The 20986-nt window shown below is 40.2% G+C and overlaps 1 protein-coding gene and 1 non-coding gene across 2 annotated transcripts in view; both read right to left on the reverse strand.

Annotated features, from left to right (window-relative positions):
• The window catches only part of JARID2 (jumonji and AT-rich interaction domain containing 2), a 242501-nt gene that overhangs the window by 202126 nt on the left and 19389 nt on the right, over positions 1-20986 (reverse strand). The gene's annotated exons all lie outside the window — the stretch shown is intronic.
• LOC148092499 (small nucleolar RNA SNORA54) lies at positions 16812-16934 on the reverse strand. Its single transcript, XR_015715110.1, has one exon. It is a non-coding gene; the product is annotated as a small nucleolar RNA SNORA54 (small nucleolar RNA).

Genomic DNA, 20986 nt, shown 5'->3' on the forward strand with positions numbered 1-20986 from the left:
GAGCAGGGAGCCACGACATGGACAGAAGCCACCCCAGAGGTGCTATGAATACTGCAGTGTAAACCAAAATGGAAAATGAAATTTAATTCTTTTAAAAAAAAAAACTTTTACAACACCTCAAAAACCATAAAATGGTCAAGATACACAAGGGGCTGCGAAATTACAAGATGAACCTGGCACACCTTGAGGTGTCAGAAATGCAGGAAGCACTCAAGGAATGATGAGGACAGTTACAGGGACACCAGAGACAACTGTACTGTGGGGTTTTTGTTTTTGTTAATCCGCACCCAAGGATATTTTTTCCACTAATTTTTAGAGAGAGTGGAAGGGGGTGAGGGGGTGGAAGGGGGTAAGAGGAGAGGGGGAGAAAGGGGGAGGGGGGAGGGATGATGGGAGGGGGAGACACATCGATTAGTTGCCTCCCCAACCGGGGCCGGGAATCAAAACCTGGACCCTTCGGTGTGAGGCCAACGTTCTAACCACCGAGTTGCCAGTCAGGGCTGTACTGTGGTTTTTTAAGAAAACATTTTTATTTTTAGGAAATATACACTGAAGTATTTGGGAATAAAGGGGAACTATGTCTGCAACTTGCCCTTAAATGGTTCAGAATTTAATAAGCATGTGGTGGGAGAGGGACATGATAAAATGTTAAAATCATAGAAATTCCTTGTGCTATTTTTGTAACGTTTCACTTAAAAATAATCTTAAAACATACCACAAACTAAGGGGAAAAAAAAAAAGCATAAAGAAGAGGAGGAAAGTCACCGGGAGCTCTGAGAGACATGAGAGGATATCAGAGTATCGCTGCTTTATAAAGATTTGCTGCTGCCGTCTTCTCTGGCAAAACCTGCAAGCTCAAATGCAGTGCTCCAAAAATGATTCTGTTAGAATGTACACCGCACACAAATGCCCAACAGCAGTACCTTATGCCAAGAATAATAAAAGACAGCATTTGGTTCAAAACTAATAAAAATGTTACTGACAAAGCCACTTACAAACTGCTACTGACAAAGACATTTTTATTTTTAAATTACTTAAAGGACAGAAGAAAAACTCTTTCTGGACTGAAAAGAAGCAAGATTAGAAAACGTAGGAGACTGGGGGAAAAACACCTTTCTACGTGAAGTTCTAGCCTCACAAAAGCAAAAACCACAGACCGAAAAGAAGTGATCCTTCTTTTGCTTTTGGGCTTTTGTTTGTTTGGAGACCAGCATGAAGAGATTCATGCATTCATCCTTGTATTTCCTTTATTTGTTTGTGCTAATTGTTGAAAAGTTTGTCCACATGTCAGGTCTCTAACTCTTGTTTTTGTGTCAATTTTTTAACTAAAAAAACAAAAAAACATTCATCCACTTCTCCCACCCCCACCACCCACCTCTTGCAACCATCAATTTATTCTCTGTATCTATGACCTTGATTTGTTTTTTGTATACAAAATATTCCACATATGAGAGTTTATACAGTATATCTTTCTCCATCCAACTTATTTCCCTCAGCATAATGCCCTCAATCAAGTACCATCCATGTTGTCACAAATGGCAAGATTTCGTTCTTAAGGCTGAATACCATTCCATTGTATGTACACCACATCTTTTTTTATCTGTCATCCATCACTGGACCCTTAGGTTGTTTTCACTTCTTGGCTATGGTAAATAATGCTTCAATAAACATGAGGGTACAGATATCTTTTAGAATTAGTGCCTTCATTTTCTTTGAATAAATACCCAAAAGTGGAATAACTGGATCAGGTGGTAGTTCTATTTTTTAATATTATGAGAAACCACCATACTGTTTTCCATAGTGGCTACACCAATTTACATTCCCACTGACAATGATCCACAGGCATGGCAGAAGTGGACCCCTCTTTTGTATGTTTATGTGAGACATAAAATGTTTATTAAATATAAAACCCTAAGCAGCCAGAGCTGTTCAGTGAAGAAACTATTAAACTATTTGTCATCATAGGGCAATCTCCTCACACCACCAATTTTCTTTTCATTACACCACAAAGCAGGTATACAAACTAGTTAGTGTTCAACTACACAAGCTGAGAAGAATATCAAATTACATGCCTGTCTCTGGTAGTCTACAGTCAATCAGTCAGTTTAGTTACATCACACAATCTTCACTTTAGGGCCAGAGTAAAATAACTAAAAGGTTTGGGTTTTGTTTTGGTATTTTTTCCAATTAAAATGGCCCAAGAGTGCTAATTCTTCGCATTTCTAAAAGTCTTACTATTTATATAAAATTAACTTTATTAAGATTAGAAATGATGCATTTGGTCATACCAATAGTCTGAACTATACAAAGAGATGGTGCTATACCTGAAAAATTTACAAAAGACCACGTTGGGCAATAGGTTCTAGTTATCTGTTACGGTGTTTTCCAGTTAACTAAACCGTTTAAGCGATTTTAGATTTCTTCTTCCAAGCAATTACATTGTTGATCCACCATAAAGAAAAGGTTCTCTGAGATCATTACATTCTCTCCTCTAAAACAACTTCTGCTCCAGTATCCTCCCTCTGTCCCAAGCTTCCAGATGTCTCCCAAATGACACTCCTTCTCCTGAATCAATTCTGTTAGGAAAAATCAGGTTGAGGCCCTAACAATGACATGAAGCCACCACTACCCAGGCTTAAAAATCTTTGTTTTATGATTCACTGACTCTTGATTACTGACAGGAAGTTGTTCTACTTCTCCAACCTCACCTCTTTCCATGCCCTGCACTGACATCTCTACTCCAGCAACTGTACACACTGTCAAAGACAGACGCACGCACTGCTCCAAGTCCTGTGCTTTCACTCCTCCTCTCCCCTGGGCCTACATATATATATATATATATATATATATATACACACATATATTTTAATCCTCACCTAAGGACATGTTTATTGACTTGAGAGAGCGGAGGAGGGGGGGAGAGAGTGAGAAAAACAGTGATGTGAAAGAAAAATATCAATCAGTTGCCTCCCATGCACGCCCCCACTGGGGATGGAACCCACAACCTAGGTATGTGCCCTGACTGGCAATCTAACCCACAACCTTTCAGTGTAAGGGACAACGCTCCAACCAGCTGAGCCACCAGGCCAGGGATGAGATGTTCTTTTTGACCCTGATTCTCTAACCAGTCAAGTCCCAGCCTTTTGCCTAACTTCTACTCATCTTCTATAAGAAACTGCCTTCCTCCAGGAAGCCCTCCCTGACTCACCTACCTCACTCCTAAATGTATTAGGCACCTCCTTCCTGGTAGCATCCATCTTGGCCTGTGCATGTCCCTCAGTTTACTGACATATTATAATCATAAGTTTACCAGTCTCCTGAGCCAGGCAGTGAGCTCCCTAAGATAAGGGGATAATCCTACTGGAAAATACTAGGAAACAATGTTTACTAAACAAATAAAAGAATGTTGAACAAGGCCTTATCACAAACATTTACAAGGTCCATTCATAAGTAATGCCCACTAATTCCTTTGTTTACAAAATATTTGTCCCTTCAAAGAACTAGAGTTGTTTAAAAATGAATTCTAAAGTAATTTTTTAGTAGAAAGTTTAACAGGTATCACAATCTAGGTAAGAAAAAGGAAACGGGGTTATCCTCGAAAGGTGGACAGATTCCCTTAACAGCATGAATTCATGATGCCTTAAGGTTGCCGTTTTTATAGATCAGATCGAGAGGGGGGTGGGGGGGTGGGGGCGCACACAGACCTAAATCCAAATGCAAATCACCAATAACAAGTTAATCGCACTTTAGCACACTCTACTCCAGAGACATATCCCCCCCCACCCCGGCCCCCGCTAGTGAACTAACTAGGTAGGGCACGTCGTGCCAAGGCAGTCACAGGAGGGACTCAAAATTCAATAAATTCAATTAAATGTTTGACCAATATAGCAAACTAATTTTTGATAATTCTACATCGCCTGCGAATGATGTTATAAATATCCAAATGGCCTTAGGCAGAAAAAAGGTTCCCCCAGCCCTGAACTAAGGACAGGTTCAAAGGTTATCAATAGGCATCAGGCCCTGGAAAGGCATCTCCTTTCCATGAGGGCCCTAACTTTTTCAAAATCCTGTGCCTTTCTAGGTGGAAATAAGAAATTAATAAGACTAGAGGTAACCTTCTTTTAACTGGTCAGCTTCTTAGATTATTTTTGGGATACACAGCTTTCAAAATGCAAACTGTTTTCAAAAGCTTAAAGGCAAATGACAGTCCTGAGTAGATTCACCAGAAAACTTCTTATATTTGCCACTAAACCTAAAAATCTTTCTAAAATGATGTCCTACCTTGAAATAAGAAAATATTACAACCTAAACTTCCAAGTGACTCTGAATTCCATAACTTTACTATTTAAATATTCCAGGGGGTTCTGGGGTACTACAGTGAAACAAACACTCTCTACCTTGCTGGGAGCAGCAGTTACACTTCCAGTGAATCATTTGGCAAAATACAACAAGAGGCTTTAAAGATGTCCATTTCTATTGACACAGGGATTCTGTAGTGAGAAATCTATACTAATGGAAACAATAAGAAGTTTAATACAAAATACATAAAGGTGATCATACTTATTTAGAGTAATCAAAAGTCAAACCAATGTAAAACCTTTAAGTATAGTGGAATGGAAAAAAATAGCAATTGTAAATTCATAAGATAGGTGTGTAGTCATTAAAATGGTTATTGTGGAAAAAAGAAAGAACAAATTTTTTTAAAGCCTCACTCAACAGGACTTGGAAACCAGGGAAGACCTAAGATTCACTCATAATGAAAACCAAAAGTGAAGGGGTGGTTTCAGAAAAGGAAGAGGTGGCAATAAGATGGGGTAAAAAATTGTTGTTATTGAAAATATGTAACATCATAAGGAAATACTTATGATAATATCTAGTGGGGGGAAAAACAGAGGAACAAATCTATATATGCAGGATTACAAAAATATTTGTATGGAGGGAAAGAACAGCTGTTAAAAAAAAAAAAAATACAGCAAGATGCTTACAACAGTTGTGTGGGGTAGTGGAGCCGGGGATAACTGCTCCAGATCACCAGGATTTAGGGTGTCACCAGCTTTCTAATACATCCTTCATTTGAGGGTCAATGCTCCCTCCTCCTTTAGACAAAGGAGAAATTCCCCTTTTGGACTTTAGTGCTATTGCAAATCTAATACAGGCTGAAAAACCAAACCATTTAAGTCACTTAGAACTAACTGCAGGTGAAAATGGCAGACTGTGCCTGTAACAGTTCCTTTGTTTCACTCAATACAAAAAGTACAGTTATATACTAAGTGTGAAAGTGAGGGGGGCTTTTTGATAGTAGAGTCAAAACTTCAATAAGATGAAGAAAACCAACTTTTCATTAACATGAGGCTGATTCTGGCCAGATACTGAACTACAAAACCATGCTTTTTTTTTTTTTTTTACTCCCCCTAGGATATGTTTGATTTTTTTTTTCTTTTTTTATGGCGGGGGGGGGGAGCGCGGGGGCGGCAGCGGCACAGCATCAATGTGAGAGAAACATTAATCGGTTGCCTCCTGCACATGCCCTGACTGGGGATCAAACCCACAACCTAGTTATGTGCCCTGACCTGGAATCGAACCCGCAACCATTCAGTGTTTGGGACGACACTCCAATCAACTGATGGACGCGACCAGGGCACTACTAAACCATTCAAAGAAAACAATGCAATTAACAACACTAAAGTTGACAAGAACTGGGAACAAATGGAATGCTCAGAGTTGCAAGATGGTGCAGAGTTGGAGACTTGTGCGGCAGTTTCTTATAAAGTTAAACATACACTTACTTTACAACCCAATTACACACCTAAGGATTTACCCCTAAGAAATGAAAACTAATGGTTCCAAATAGCCTTGAACTCAAATGTTCATAGCAACTAACAGTGAAAAACTGGAAATAACCCAAAGTCCATCAACCAGCAAGTGGATAAACTGCAGGATATCCATACAATGGGAATATGATTCAGCAATAAAAAGGAATGAGCTGCTGATAAATGCACCACCACAAATGAATCTAAAAAGATCATGCTGTAAAGAACAGGTAATATTTATCTCTTTAGTTACAGGAACCAAAAAAATGGCTGGGAGGAGAAAGGAGCAACTATTAAAAGGGCATAAGGGAACACTTTCAGAGTGATCACAATATATTTTAATTAAGTGGTAATTAGAATATATTGTGGTGGTGCATAATTGTCAACTCAAAAACTGTATACTTGAAATGGGTGTATTTGACCTATGTAAATTATACATCATAGACATTTGCTAATATGGCTGTTAGCAAAACTAGTAATTTTTATTTTGATACAGTGGCACCTCAGTTTTGGACGTCTCTGTTGAACATTTTTGTTTACGAACACCGTAAATGCTTCGGTTTTCGAACACACCTCGGAAGTCAAACATGCCACACGGCTTCCGCTGAAGGCAAGATCCTCAGGACCAGCTGTTGGCTGTTGATCCCTCGGTTTTCAAACGTTTCAGAACTCGAACGGTCTCCAGAACAGAGTACATTCAAAAACCGAGATACCACGGTATAAGATTTAAAAATTAAGTCTCTTCTCCCCCCTCTCTTTCCACTAAGATAGGTGGCTTTTAAGTGTATCTGTTTTTACCACAACTAATGAGGTACTTATCCCAATTAAGTCATGTTTTTAAAATATGTAAGAGTAAAATAATCGGCTTTATAACAAAATAAGACTTTCTTTTTAGACTGTTCCCTCAAAGGAAGGACACCAGATTCACTGCTCTAAATATAAATAGGCCATGCACTGATGGTCCTTCTTAGGCTTCTTGTTCACCTTAACCCCTCCTTTACCTTCCTGCTGGAAGAAATCACAATCACTTCTTAAAGGCCCAGCTCAAGTGCCACTTCATCAAAGAAGTGTTAACTGGGTTTCACAGACCCCAGTCAGGATCATTATTTGTCTTTACAACCAAATGTTCCCCCAACAGAACTGTCCCAGGTGGTGATGGCTATCTCTCTGGCCTCTGGCCTTCCATGGCCCAGTCCCTCAGACTGAGCCCCACCTTCAACTAGCACAGGCTCCACTGCTCCATAATAAAAAGAGCTAACCTCATGAGATCCCTGGCTTGGGTGCCAGGGCAATTAGAATGCAAAAGGCCCTAAGAGCCTTCTCCTGTCTACACTAGCTGCTTTAGTTTCCATTCTTAACTTCTCCCCCCCCTGCAGAAGGCAAAATCCAAATCCGATTCACCTTTGTAATCCCAGAGGGCTTTCTTAATGCCTTACAATCAATTCTCTAGCTGTAGAGGAGAGAAAAACCTTAAGTAGAAGCTAAGAAGAAGGAAACCCTCCCATTTTTGCAAATGAGCAAGCTAGGGCCCAAATAAGTTACACATTCATATATTTAATAGGCACTGAGCAATACTATGTGCCAGGCACTGCAAGGCAGTGGGACTAACATCCTGTGTTCATGTAACAAACATGAATACATATATAAAGTATGTTTATGTGAAATTTACATATATAGATGTGCAGATCTTACATTCCACTGGAAGGGATTCAGACAAGGAACACATTTGTACTCTTTCCAGGTCATGTTCTACTTCACCTCTCACCATATCCACCATGTGCCTCATACATGGCCCTGGGTGCCACTGCCTGGGAATTTTACACCCCTAAGCTTTTCTCCCAAGGTGTGTTCCCTCTTCTTAAAGTGCTATCTATGTCATAAAAAATACAAGTATTTAACAGGGGCCTATGATGCTACGCTAGACATGGGGGATGAGCAGGCAGTCACTGTACCCCCAAAGCTCACATAGCCACTGAGCTCCCACATGGGAAAGAAGGATCGTATAAATCATTTCATGGTGCTGCAATGGTACATACAACATGGGCTCCTAACCAGAAAGGCCACCTTGAGGAAATGGCCAAGGAAGGCTCTGCCCGAGAACAGTGAAATGTAGAGGGCCCCAGGCAAAGGAAACAACTGCAGGAGGGAGTCCAGGAGGTTCAGAAGATTCATGGATGTTAAGTCTGTGGACCTGGATAAGAAAAAAACAGCTACATGTTCATTTTCATTAATCTCTTACAGAAATTTAGCACTTCCTTACACTACGAATGTAGGTGATAAACCAGAAATAGAAGTGTCTGTGAGTTTCGTATAAAAAAAAATTGTAAATACTCATATCGTATTACAGTGGTTGCAGATAGCATGAAATACTGTTTGCTATCATCGCTTTGAAATTACAATAATGAGACCCACCGTTGCAGCTTGTTATTTAATAGAGGATTCAGAAGCACATATTACCACATCACTAATTTGCTTTATAACATTCTGATGGCTATATTTCAATATAATAGGTTCCCTTTAAAATCCTGGGTATTTTACTTTAAGCATTTGGAAACATTTTAAGAAAGGGATCAACAGATTTCACCAGATTACAAACATTAAAGTACCTACGGGATAAAGAACAGGATATGAGGTGGAAGCAGAGACAAGAACAAAAACCAGAACAGCTCAAGGCTTTCTTTGGATCTGGGGGGTAGGGGGGACAGGGAGAGACAAGAGGCAGAGTTAACAGAATCTGGCCAGAATGCCAAGCTCACGCTAAGAACAATGGGAGGCCCCCCGGAGGGTTTTAAAGTGGCAACAGATTCCTTTCACTGCTATCTGGAAAATGGGTGAAGGACAAAGGGGCAAGCATCAAAGATGAGGTAGGTGCAGGGAAATGAACTGCCAGGCTAATGCCTCCCAGGGTCGGCTGAGGTTCTGGTGGGCTGTGCTTGAGAGGCAGCCCTTTTAGAAAAGGGTCATCTGAATATAAACACCTTACTAAAAAGAAAAACTCCAAACTTAGTATAACCAATATATAAAGAATAATCGTCATACTTCTGAAGTTGCAGGTTGCTGAGTAAACCAGCATAAATCTGTTCTTTCATTAAGTGGGTTTTAATACACAAGTTTGATACACAATGCATGTTTTACACCAGCAAAAATTCCTTTATAAGAGAATCCAAAGACTTTCCAAATTGTATTACTGCAATATGAATTTTAGGGAGGCAAAAGGTTATAGACACAGGACACTGCCTTCTTTTCTAGAAAATTCAATTACCTTATAACCTCACTTAACAGGGAATATGTTAGAGAACTAGAAAATAAAGGTCTCTGAGGAATCAAAAGCAACTTGAAAGTTCAAACATAAAAGCAATGACACCTGACTTATCACAGAGACCCAATCCCATAATCAGGGACTTTTTATTTACCCTTACAAAGTAATATAGCCTAGTTAACTGGTTTCCCATATTATAATTAATTACATGATGAAAATATACTTAAAAACATAACAATAAGTGACAAGTGTCAACAAAACTCAGGAAGGATCTGAGTTAAGTGGGGGGAAAAGTGTAAAATAAAATGCTTTTAAAGCAGTTCTATCTTTTAAAAGAAATCTGATGGATGACAAATATGTACAAGAGATAAAAGGCAAGCTACACTGAATGCAATCTAGGCAAAGGGCTCAGAGCCAGTCCTCAAAGTGACTCTTACCAATGCAAATCTGACCACAATGAAAGCTATTTTACCCTCATTTTATCTGTTAGTTTTATCCATTTTCTACCTTTGATGTATGTAACAATAGTGCAATAAATATTGCCCCCTTTATCTCCTATTTTGGTAGGTAGGTCGAGATAAACCCTAAGGTATCCCTAAAATGTGTTGTCAGAAGTCATTACTGGAAGATTCCAGAGAGCTGAGATTTCATGCCTAATGTGAAGAATACAGAGGATTAAGAAACTGGAGGGCAGAATTTAATTAGATAGGAAATAGGGAGAATTTCTTAGAGAATATTTTCATATTCTTGATGTCAGGAAAGCATTCCTCATCAAGACACAAAACCCACAAAGGAAAACCAAACTAAACTACAAAAAAATGTTGAATTTCTATATAAGACAAGACATTATAAACACAATTAAAGGATAAAGGACAGACTAAGAGAAAATATTTGTAATTTGTTGAACTAATGTCCAGAACATAGAGCTCTGACAGAGTAGTAAGAAAAAGACGAACAAATCAATATAAAAATGGGCAAAGGTTATGAACAAAAATAACATGGATGGTCAACAGACCAATGAAAAATGCTCAATACAGAGAAATGCAAATTCAACAAGTCACATTTTATTCACTAGCAAACACTAAGGGAGCTTTGTTCTGGCCTGTGTTGCTCAGCGGTTAGAGTCGGCCTGGGCACTGAAGGGTCTCAGGTTCAATTCCCAGCCCTGGTGTCTCTCACATCAATGTGTTTCTCTCTCTTTCTCTCTCTCTCTCTCTCTCTCTCCTCCCCTCCCTCACAACCTCCCTCCTCCCTCCCTTCCACTCTAAAAAATCAATGGAAAAAATGTCCTCAGGTGAAGATAAACCAAAACAAAACACACAAACTAAAGAAGCTTTATAATACCAAGTGTTGGCAATAAGGAAGAGAAATAAAGACTTTCATACACTGTTGGGGATGTAAATTGATTAAACCGTTTTGGAAGGAAAAAAATCCCTTCCTACTATAAAAACTGAGCACATAGCCCCGCCCACGTGGCTCAGTGGCTGAGCTTTGAACCATGAACCAAGAGGTTACTGGTTCGACTCCCAAGTAGGGCATGTGCCCGGTTGTGGGCTTGATCCCCAGCAGGGGGCGTGCAGCAGGCAGATCGATGTTTTTATCTATCCTTCTCCCTTCCTCTCTCTAAAATCAATAAAAACATTAAAAAAAAAACAAAAAAACTGAGCACATACCCTTGGACTCAGTACTTCCAACTCAATCCTATGCCAATATGTCCACATGTGTGAAAGATGTATGGTAAGAAATCTGTTTTTAAGTAAACAAAACAGTGGAAACAACTTAAATGCCTACTGACTGCCTCCACAATGCCAGACACTCTTCTAGAAAGAAAATCCTAAATACATTACAGGACACTGGTGCTGCCAGATACCACTCAGAATGAAAAAGAATAGCATGGGAAGCTCTTCAGGAATAGTTAAGTGAGAAAACGCTAAATCACACATGACCCCCCCATTCCACTTATATAAACAAGCCAAAAAAGAAAAACATATCTATATATTTATCTCCATAAATGAATATAAATACACAGAAAGTGGACTGAGTGGGAGTGCACAGGGGACAAAGTGGGACTTCATCTTTTGCTTTGAAAATATCAGAATTTGATCTTGAATTTGAATTTCATATACCATATGTATTCACATTATTTTGCTTTTGGACAGTTATTTCTTACTGGTACCATGTAAATCAAAATGCAGTGAAAAGTGACTGACAATCTGGGGCAAACCCAAATGGCTCTGCAGGTCACCTGACATTTTGTAAGCCCATGTGCCCTCCAAGTCCTTTGTGCAGACTGGCGGGAAGCTACCTTCCAAATGCATAGTACATTCAGCTCTCTCACGCTGACAAAAATCAAACAAACACTGACACCCTTAAAACTCTCTAATATATCCCCAAATCTGTCTTCCAAATGCCCAAGTAGTACATAATAACAGAGTTATCACTTACTTGGTGGCATGACTTGGTATCGCTTGGATTTTTCAGGCAACACACAGGCGATGCAGAAAAGCAAAATTCCCATGTTAAAACCAAAGGGTTATAGCCCTGTACTTAGCATTTTATGGTTCAGAAGAAACTGTGCTGAATTAACTACCCTCAATATAGGTTCAAACACCCTCCTTGAAGATTATCACAACTTCCAATAAACACTGTACAATCGAATCTTTGTCTCTTCCACTGACAGCCAATTCACAATCTTATTTTTTAATTCAGGGAGAGAGAATCAGGAAGAAAATTATAGGAACAAGAGTATCCAAAATCTAATTTTTTTCCTAAATTGGAAGAAAAAAACTGAGAAACTAATTTCTCAACTTGGCCCTGCTTTAGTTTGACTCGAACAAATTGAGAGAATCTACATTACTACAGCTGAAAGAGAGCCAACATTTACTTTGGCAGGAAAAAACCAAACCCGTTGAGGTTATTTTTTTTTATTACTACTCAAGTGCTACAACAGGAGCAGCAGTATGTTTATTTTTATTCTTTTTCAATGGATAACCAAGAGCACCATTACAAATTTTCCAAAGTCATCGATGAGGGGAAGAAAGTAGACACTGCACACACACAACATGATATCATGTTAACCTAGGTGTATAGGTGATGTGCCCTTACCTATGCTGTTGTCCCAGAACAAGGCCCAGTGCCCAGCACACAGTAGATGCTGGCTGGTAATATCAGCAACGCAGTGAGAGAACAGAGCGTTCACTGAAGCTGAACCTTTGTGGTAAGGGGCCCAGCAGTTCACACAGCACTGGAATGGAATAAGTAAAGGGGTAATATAGCCACAGCCTTAAAGGACCATGACCTTGACAGGAAAGAGAAAATAAACAGCTATGTATGATGCAGAAGGGGAGACTGGGATAAGAGTGATCTAATAAAGAGTTTTAGGCAATGCTTAAGAGTTTAGCTTTTATCCCATAAGTAATACAGGGCTATGAAAGATTTGAGCAGAAAAGTAACTTTTTTTTTTTTTTAAGAAAGATTAACTATGACCACAGTAGGGAGATTAGAGGGTAGTATCTCATCAACACTAACCAATAATCAACACAAATGCAAATTAATAATGATATAATTTAAGTACCACTGTGCTGTGTACTCCAAGGGGAGTGACAGCAAAATTTTAATAAAGTGGTGTTTGTAAAGGCTTTTATACATTAGCAAAAAGGGAGATAAAGGTAATACACTTGATTTCTGACAATATGGATGGATCTACAGGGTACTGTGCCAAGTACAATAAGTCAGATAAATACCATATGATTTCATTTGTATGTGGAATCAAAAAAAAAAAAAAAAAAACCCCAACAAAGAAAACAAAACAGACTCAGATACAGAGAACTGATGGTTGCTAATGGTAAAATTCTACCTCCAGGCAGCTGACCAACCCTAGAATCTCCTTCTCCTTCAGCTGTCCCAGCTCTCAGTATGTGACAGTGTCAAATCATTTGGGACACTGACAGTGATTTACATAATTCTCTAAATGCATTGACAGATATATGCTTTGTCCCTCCAGGGACACTTTACATTCCTTTTGGACAAAGATCATGTCTCATACACCCTGTTAAATTTCCCAGACCACGTAGAATGCTTAAGCATTATAACAGGCATGCAAAATCTGATGGCTCTGCACTGCCCTGGTTTTTCTGCAAAGTAAGCCAAAATTGGACACTCAAGGGGAGGAGAGGGACTAACACAAAATTAAATTAAGTAAGACATTTATCAAGTCAAACTTTTGTCAAGTTAGGTAGCTTAAATGGGAAAGGAAAGAAGGAAACATCCGTTCAATTCCTTCCCTCCAGCATAGCCTCTCTTCCTCATTAGCATCATAGAGAAAGAAATGCAAGGCAATTTTCCCTCTAACTTTTCTTTGGAAAATTAAGGCAGTATTTTTACTACAAGCTGCTTGTTGAACATTCTGTATCTACACAGTAGCACTAAACAGCCTCACCATAGCACTTGTTAACTTTTTTTTCTTCTAAGAAAATATCCCCACTGCCCCAAAGCCCCACTATTCACGGCTTAATTTGCAAACCCCATTAGACGGAAAGTACCAGAAAATTGTGTGTCCCATTTCATGAAGCACCTTCCCTGTAGCAGTGACACAAGCAATTAAGCTAATACGCCTGTGTCCCAAGAGGAGGAAAGGGGACAAAGTCTCAACTTTTCTAAATGGAATGGAATTTTCCTCCCCTACAGAAGCAGGGTTCAGAGAGTGAGAAAAGGGAATTGCAAGGCAGTTAAATTCACTATTTAATAATACAAGACCATAATCAACTCCAAGTCCTTGAACTTACATTATGCCTTTCTACTGGGATGTTCATGTAATTTCAAATGTATTACTGTAAAATCCTGGTCACTGGAGATGCAGGAGACTGGGGGGATAAAATGGACTTTAATTAAAATATGAATAATCCAAGTCCAGTTAATTCAAAGCATCTGACTAGAACACCTAGTCAGCTGGGAAACAGCAGCTGCTTCCAATTACAAGCGATTTTGAATTAACCAGTATCAGTATCTAATGAAGAAGCCGTGTATGTAGGAAATTTTCCAAATCAGCTGTGCACAGCGCATGGCCTTTAAAAAAAAAAAAAAAAAAAAAAAGTCAAAAGATCCAAAGGCCTGTCTATATAACCTTATTCTAGGGCAGGGCAGTTTTTCAGATTGTTCTTGTTTTGCCTCTGACCCCAAAGGCCAGTCTCTCCGTTTTCCCTTGTCTTGTGCTTCCCAGTCTCAGATCCTGAACACAGACACTTCGCAAGGCAGATGTGGCAGCTCTTCCTGCTGCCTGCACACCTCCTGCCTCTCTTCTGGCACACAAAGATGTGTCAGAAACCCAGGTAACCCAGCAAAATCTATTTTTAATCCTAACACACAGAATGGGAAGCCTGAAGGCCTCTTGAAGTTCGGAGGCCTCTCCAGAAACAGCAAAATTAAAGGCCTAACCAAAACCTCCTTCAGCCCAGAGGCCTGTACCAACCTCCTATGGAAAGAACATTCCAGAAGGCCATCTGGCTTCTAACTGCAGGTGGAGCTTTAGACCATCAGATTCTCAATACCCTTTTTTCCCCCCAATAGCTTTTTAAGGGTCCCACTGATGTGAACGGTGAGAGCATAGAAAATAACAGGAAAAGAGAATCTGAAACCTAAAATCTCCTTCTTAGACTCAGAAAAGACTAAAGGAGCCAGGCAACAACACTAAGAGAAAAATCCACAATCAAAAGTCAGCCAACCAAATTACTGCTTCTCGTCTTCCAAATCACCCCGTCATACATAAAAACTCAAGTTCTAAAATCTCCCTCTCATCTCCTGAGCTGCTATATAATAAGGCACTCTGGGAACATCAGTTACTATGGTTGTGTTAAATTATCTGAAGGCAAATTAATCTGGATCTGAGAACCCGACAATGCTTGCTGAACTGCCCTTTCCCCACACATGCCCTGTCCTGTTTTACAAACAGAACATGTTTCAAAATAAAATACTAGATAACACATAGAAACCTTGAGCTTTTCTGTGAAAATAAGAATCACTTAATTTTCTAGTTAATAGGTAAAAATCCACCAGGTTCTTACCTCTACAGAAGCACACAGAACACATTATGGACATCCCCAAAATTCTCATAAAATGCAAAGAAAAATATTTCTTAATGTCCAAAACCTGATTTTTAAAAGATAGGAAAGGAAAAAGACACAGAAAAACTTGGAGAGAGACAGAGGGTCAGGTGAAATGAAACCAGTATGTTCTTCAGTGAGTCTCCCCACAGAATGAGACTGATCTTCATGGATGCAAAACCAGGATCCTATTAATTTACATTATTTCTAAATATCATGCTTCAAAAAAACACTGTCCTTAGAAACAATTTTTTAAAGAACACAATCATTTGAAGATCACTTCTTCACTTTTCTAAGAGATTGTATTGTCCCAGAGGAGGCACAATGGGGACATTTGAGGAAGAAAAGGAGATTATAAACACATATCCATTCAATTTATAAATCTTTAAGCATTTGGCTATTCAATTCAGTATATGTTTACAGAGAACCCACTATGTGTATTCATTAGTGTCATCAAATGAAAAATATTTTTAAAAATAGTTTCAAGATGACAGTGAACATTAGTGCGGGGAAGACATGCAGTTACTCTTAATATGAGGGAAGCTGCAGTGTTTCTAGGCAGGATCTCCCCACCCCCCATCCCGGAAATTGAAATAAAAAATAAAGACCCACAAAATCCAATAAGCATGGATTCTGAATAGTCCATCTTCCTTCTTCATAAATAACCACTTAATAGGTTTTATTTTGTATGCTGATAACAACACAAATGTAATCTCTTAACCTCGTATCGTACCTTTTAACCCAAGAGAAAAATCATTAAGATTCTGCTTTTAACACTAGGGAGAATAATTTTTTCTAAATTACTAGGGGGGGAGGGAAAGAGGAGGGAGCTAGGTTTATAAAATCGGTGACAGCATGGCAATAATAATAAAATCGTAATAGAAATCAAATGCACAGGAAGTGCTAGACATTCCAAATTGATTGACATAGATACTACACTCAGGCCCCCCATTTTACAGATAAGGAAACAGACACAGAGAGATTAAGTAAATTAGGAGATTAAGTAAATGACAAGAATCAGAATTGAAACCCAGGGGTCTGGCTGCAGAACTGGGAGGCAGTGCTACCTGCCAGGGTGGGGAAGGCAGCACAATCCTTCAAAGTGAAACAGGATCAGGATTTCACATCTCAACTGCGGGGAGAGTCCAACCCTGGCTCCTTTGCCCAGCCTTGTGTTCTCAACTGCAATTTGGGGAAAATGCCCACCCCACTTCACAGGGTTGTAGCAAGACCTGAATAGGTAAAATACTGTATGTAAAACACTTACATAGGTATATACTTAATCGAAGTTCTCCAATAGAGATCTTTCCTTTTTTTAAAAGGCATATAAACATAAACTCATCATTTCAAGATGAGTTCTGGATAGAAACCAGCAAGACAGCAAGGGCTCTACACAGAAATTCCTGAGACTGCTCTGTGTTTACCAAATGAGACATGACAGAGTTTGGGGAAGTGTATAACACTATACAGACAGTGCATTATAACTAGTCTGTAAGGCAACACCACCAGGCTTCCTTCCAGAATAAGAAGTGAATGGTCCTCAGAGAGGAGAGCATACAAGACACTGGGCCAAAAGAGGTTTCTTCAAGCACTGCTTAGGCTTTACAACCCCATCACTGTTGTGTTGTTTTTTCGGCCCCAGATGCTTGTCTCCAAGACATGAAACTGAGAGCCACCAGTCAGTCAGTCATGTGTCATTGGAACTGCTATAGCACTGGAATGGAACCCATTAGCCACAGCCAGATTAACAGGTCACGAACAGTGCTCCCCCATCACTGTTTTTAAACATCATTCAAAAGTGGGAGAATGATTAGCATGGTCTTCAGTCTCTGCTCGTTCAGAAAGCTGGATCCCCTAAAAGGACAGTTTTCAAACATTTTTTGGTAGTGGAGATCTTAGGTAACGAAGCTGCTCAGGCATGAGAACAGGGAATCACTGCACAAACTACCCACAAGAATAAAGTTAGTCCTAAACCCTTGCTATGATACAGGAAGATCCCCCGAGAGCCTGCATGAAGTACAGAATCTCAGGCCCCACTGAGGCTGCTGAATGAGAAGCTCCCCTTTAACAACATCCCTGTGTGATTTGTACCCTTTGGCCTAAAACCCTCATATTTGGTCTCAATCCTGGATTCCTTCCCCATGTCCTTCCCCACCACTAGAATAAAAAATATACATATAATTGGACATACAGACAAAGTAGATAATAAATGTGTGGAATTAAAACTGAATAAAGCAAAAGGAGAGTTGGGCTACAAAAAAAAAAAAAAAGGAAGTCTAACAAGACAAAAATCATAGTATTCTGGAGGGGAACTCCAGGTTCCAATCATACACAGCTTCACAACTAAGGAAACCTCAACTGTGTAAAGGCAAGGTAACTTACATGCAGTCTCTCTTTTCAAAGCAGAGCAAAAACCCAAACCAGAGCCCACCACCTCTGCAACAGTCACTGTCCAGTCACTGTTAAGTTGTAGTTCTACTACATATATTAGCCGGACAGGACTCAAAACCACTCAGCTTCCATACCTATGAAATGAGAGGAGATGTCAGGCTACCTAATAAATTATTAGGCTCAAACACACAAATCCCCGAGATCCTGAGGAAATCATTTCCTCAGTTGGAAGAAAAGAAATGCTAGGACCTACATAAGTACTAAGGAATGAATATGTTCCCTTTATAATATCCCCTGTGTTAAACAACAAAACCACACACACACACAATTTCTATATAACTTCTCAGGAAAGAAATTAAAAGGTTGGGATGAAGCTAAACAATCTCCTGGCAAAACTCAATTTAAGGTCATGTCACCAAATATTAAATTTACCTCTCTTCAATCTGTGAGGTAAATCAACAATCCAGGTCTGAAGTGACCACAGTTCAGTTCTGGACCCGAACCGGGCGCTGGTCTATTCATCAGTGAAAGTACTCCAGACATACATAAATGCTGCCTGATCAAGAGAGCATTTTCCTACAGAGCCAAAGCAGACTTTTGTGAACATCCAATACAAAGAAAGCAGTTTATCACCCAAATGTTCAGAGGTATCTCCCAAGTATACTAAAAGATTAAAATGCCAAAGTTAGCAGTCAGTTACCAAGTCAGAATCTGCATTTTAGGGAAGTTTTACAGCCCAGTGGCTTGGTCAGGGATTGGGGGTGGAGCATGGGGTGTGGGGCCCTCAGATTGGGTTGGGAGGAGGCAGAAAGCTAATTAAGTATTTTCCTCCTTCAACAAGGAGGCAACCACCTAACAAAGGGGCAACCATCTCGAGGCCACCAAGAGATGTTGGCTCAGCACATGTTTTGATAAACTCTAGGATATTCCCCAAGCACAAACCAGACAAGAAGCCTTAAATTTCCTCACTGGGAACAGCTGCTGGCACTTTCCACCTTGCCTGCCACTGGCACATGCCTTGACTTTAAGAGATTTGACAAAAGAGTTACGGCCCCCAACTTCCTTGACTTTAATTAAACTTGGCTTCCACTTCTGAAAAATCCTCGTTTTAATTTTGTTTTGCAGTCCCACTAATGCTTTTAAATGAGAGACACTGTGAAAAGGAGAAGCAAATTCTTTGCAGCTGTGTTTGAGCATCCTGCCAACTGAAGCACAGGAAGAAGCTCTCCCAAGTTAAAAATTTCCAACTGGGAGATTTACAAAACAGCAGGGGAGAATGGATGGTGGAGAGGAAGACCTGTGCAGGGAAAGATCTGCAAAAGGCTCCCTTTTTTGTTTTTAAGTCCCAGGAGCCTTTGGAGGCTGTCATGCTTCAGCGATTGCTACCCCCTCCCACTTTACCCCTTTTCTAAAGCCACCGTCCTTCCCATACAGGCTTTCAGACAGAGGTACACATTCTGCAGAACTACTTCTTAACTGTTCCTTTATTCTACTCCCATCTCCCCAGGCCTTCCCAACAGTCATTCTGTCACAACTGGATAATGGAAAGAAGCTTAACAGGGAGGTAGCAACCATTTTCCTCTGACTAAATGAAGTCCTGGAGTTAACCTGCACTCCTAAGAAGGAAATGACAATCATTTTGGCAAATGAACTTTTTAGTTTCTATTAGCAGCAGCAAGATAACCACTGTCAACAATAGTAAAAGCTCAAAGATGAGCTTTTCGGTTGTGTTGTTAAAGCTCTAATGTAAGAAAATCTAGCTATGCCATTATGAAAAGCTAATTCAGGTCAAATGCTCCATTTGAGAAGGTTTGGAGGTTTTGTTTCAAATTTCTGTGTCGGAAATAGGAATGGGCTTTGCAGAGAAGGGAAAAAGTGATGGTCACCACCCCTCATCACAATTTCCAGTAAGCAGGTAGGCAGGTGGGAGCAAAGATTTCACTATCATGCACCATCCATCCCCCTTCAGGGGTGAGGAGCAGTCCATATCTTCACTATGGCGAGACAGTGTCAATGACCGATTCCCTCTAACTCTGGCCTTAAGCTTTGACTCACTAGCATTCCGGGAGGCTGCCAATGTGCGCTCCACAAAACCAACTTTCCTCCCGCTGAACCCTCCAGTGATTAGAGCTTAATCCCAGGGCCCCAAGTAACACAACATCCTCAGGGATGTAGGTAAAACACACAGCCCTCCAGGGACGAGCACGCACACGCCCTGCACACAGCCCTATAATGTCCTATCCCATATCTAGATGAATGTACAGTAACAAAGAGCTGTCAGACTAACAGCCAGGAGGCCCTCTAAGGTCCTCAGTAATGAGACTAGGGTAAATTCTTCCCACATCACAGCAGACTTGTGAAGACTGGAAAGTCAATGAAATGTCCTCCCAAACAGCATGGGCTGAAACAGTAAGCAGAAAACTCACCAGAACCAGTGTACTCCATTCTCAGAGTATTCCCAGTATGTCTCCATTTTGAAACCTGATTCCAAGAACAATATTCTACTTGGACTATTTCACAATTTACACCTTACAGCTGGTTAGGATTCAGGCACTCCTTTCCCAGTTGCTGGCCTCCCCAGGCATTTTGCTTCCCCTCAAGCAGATCTCTGAGCCAGCCACCTCTATGTCTACGTGGGGAAAGGCACTTGGTTCTACATCCAATGCTAGTGAGCTGCACACCCAAGTTTTTCGTTTGTTTTTAATGGGTGAAGGACACTAAGGTCAGGAAAATGACACTCTAGGAAGCTCAGGCTCTCTGTGGACACATTTTTTATGTTCAGTGTTGAGCTCACCATGTCTCCTTACAGTCCAAGGAGAACAACTTAATAGTTTGCAGTCCAGCAAATTGTAATGTGTATTATTCCAAACTCTCCCTCAAAGCAACTTAAGAGACACTGATGTGCAGGTGGAAGGGAATGCCCACCATGTAGGGGCACACATATTCAACACCTACTCTTTGCTAGTGGGGCACCGGTAGCCCATCTTACAGTGGAGAATACTGAGGCCACCTTTAGGTGAGGCCCAGTGATCTTCCAGGGCACTCAGCTGGGAAGTGTCAGGGCAGACATTCAGGGGCCAGCTGCCATCCTTATTTAAAGCAGTAAGTCCTTATTTACAAGAATAAGACTCCAGGGGCCAGGAGATGCTCACATGAATGAACAAACACAAACACCCACACCGACCACGTGCACACCCACACATGCTTGCCTAGATATGTATTTACAAAACTCTTTTAAAACACTGAGAATACAGTGCTTTCAAACAAACTAAGAACACATTTTTGCTTCAAGATAACGCAATAAAAGGAGAAGCGGCTTTGATAAATGATTCCTAAGCTCAAAATATACAACACCCTACACAGGAGAAGAGGCTGGGCAATGGCCCCTCCTGAAGCGCAGCCAAGCACTGCTAGGCTGAGAACTGGGA

Source organism: Miniopterus natalensis, chromosome 9, assembly GCF_054644295.1.
Source record: "Miniopterus natalensis isolate mMinNat1 chromosome 9, mMinNat1.hap1, whole genome shotgun sequence".
Lineage (NCBI taxonomy): Eukaryota > Metazoa > Chordata > Mammalia > Chiroptera > Miniopteridae > Miniopterus > Miniopterus natalensis.